Below are 2,503 nucleotides of genomic sequence, written 5' to 3'. Positions count from 1 at the left end.
ACCATGAGCATGTTTATACACATGTTGAGTTTATTTTGGTTACACAAATAGTTTGGTCATATTGCTCTATTTTCGCTCAACATTTTGTTCAGGTCATTTAATTATCCCAATGATTTACCAACTTGAGGTCAATACTTTAATTCGACCTTGAAATTTTGATTGTTTTGTTCTTAATGTCTTTACCAATTTGAGGTCAACGTTTTACCTCAAATGTGGCCCTTATTCATGTTGATATTTTCATTTGTTTAACGAGTCAGTATCGACTCCAAGAATTTACTATATTGTGTTACTAAAATTTCGTTTACTTAACTTATTCTCGGGCCCAATGAGTTACCGACTTACACATTTATATTTTATTGGCTCAATGCCGCATTTATTTATTTTGTTATTCTCGATTTCAATGTTTCGTTTAAGTATGTTGGTGTTCATGACTTTAATGTTCCATTTGTTATTATTATTCTAGGCTACTCTAGAATCTCGCTTATTTCATTAGAATTTCAGTAACATTGTTATTTCGTTTAAACTTCAACTACTGGACGTAATGTTTTCGTTTATCCGTGACCTCAAGGACTTGCTTATTGATTTTCGTTATTTTTCAATACTTATAGTTTAAAAGCTTTCACATAATAATTTTTTTTATCCTAACCCACACAATGGGACAGATTAGTGGACCATCCGATGATAAAGGTAATTATGGGTCGGCACGTAATTATCCAGTCCTCACATGGAAGACATAATAAATACGTTGTGTGCAATAACTCGAAACATAGAATGATTTTGAAAGACGGGACAAATGCAATATGATAAGGGCATGGTGGATACACCGATGGTACATCCTATATATAAGTGTCCTTGCCATATTCCCATTTTTGGCGTCTTTCGGATCATTCAAAGATCGACTTTATTGTTTTTATTTAATTATGTATTTGTAAAAAATTGTTAAAATCTTTTAACCACTCCTTGTATTAGTTGTTTTCTTTTAAAGTTTATTTTTAATTTAATTTAATTTCGGGACGAAATTTCTAAAAGTTGTGAATCCTGTAACATTCATTACTTTTCAAACCCGAAAACCTGACCCATTTTGAATTTTCGGCTTTGTTTATATATATATATACATGCATACATACATACATACATACATATATATATATAGTATTATTAATTAATTTCCGTTGCACGTTTTCAATCGCCATTTTAGGTCTATATTTTTCGTGTTCGTTAAACCAAACCGTTCATCGTTTCATTGTATTCGTGTTTAGCATTCACGAGGATTTAAGTCATTATTCCGTTTGTTCCTTTTCAATTCGTTTTGCTCAACCAACGAAACTTCGGGATTTAAAATTTTAAAGGTTTAACAAGTTGTGTTATCCGGGTATTATATAATAAATATATATCCAAACTTATAACTTTTACTAACTTTTAATCATCTTTCAAAGTCCAAGGTTCAAATTGTAAATATAATTAAATTTCTTGTTTTAAAGTATTATGAAACTTCAAGGGCTAGAATGTAAATTCATTTAAATTATATAACTGATATATTAAATCGAGCCCCGACCCATCCCACCGGTTTTCGGATATGAATTCCGGCCAAGTGAAGGACGGCTCCGGCGAACTCAAATAATCCGTCAATCTCGCTATTTGGCCAAATTAAAACAGGTAAATCGTTTAGACTGTAACCGCAAACAATAATAAGCGACCATAACGTGCTATATCAACTTAAACCATGCGTATTAATTACCGGAATCACTGCCAGAATTTATGAAAAAGTACCATAACTAACATTAAACGTTTAACGCTCCGAATAGCACTATAAATAGGCCGCAAACCATGATATAAACTCGTACCAAACATCGTTGAACATATTATCATACTTAGAAAGCCGTAATCAAGAAATTTCCGTTCGTTTTCCAACGGATTCCCGTTCATCGTCAAACAAGAGTCTTAACGGGTAATCTTTACATGTTTAATGATCGTTTTCCTCCGTTTAACAAAACCCCTATCACAATTCAAGCAAATTTGGATCAAATAATCATATTATAATTCTAGGGTCTTTTTAATGAAGAAGATGAACAAAATGTTATGCCATATATATTGATTTGTTTTCATTCTAAAACTAAATAGTTAAATAGATCAGCTGGTAAGTCATGTGCGTAGACATTAGGATATGGGTTCGAACCCCGGTCATGCCACTCTCGTATTTAATTTTTTTTAAAAACCTTCTAGCTTATTATATTAATCAAATAAAAAAAATATTAAAAATCATAACAAATCAAATAAAGGTATTTTCGAACTAAAATAAATTTTTTATAAATTATAATTTATCTTGTTCAACCAAAACCCAACTTCTATATTTCGTTAAACCATAAAAAATTAATCTTTCATCTCCGTTACTTAAATTATTAGCTTATTAGCTTAATCCGTTAAAACCATTCGCTAACTTAAACCCGCTAATATAATATTATATTATTATTGCATTCGTTAATCTTTATAATACACTAATGTA

Source organism: Bidens hawaiensis, unplaced genomic scaffold (genome assembly GCF_021521415.1).
Source record: "Bidens hawaiensis isolate Kalapana, Puna unplaced genomic scaffold, B.hawaiensis_p1.1 tig00036168_1, whole genome shotgun sequence".
NCBI classification, from domain to species: Eukaryota; Viridiplantae; Streptophyta; class Magnoliopsida; order Asterales; family Asteraceae; genus Bidens; species Bidens hawaiensis.
The sequence above is the reverse complement of the archived record's forward strand: the minus strand, read 5'-3'. Positions refer to the sequence as shown.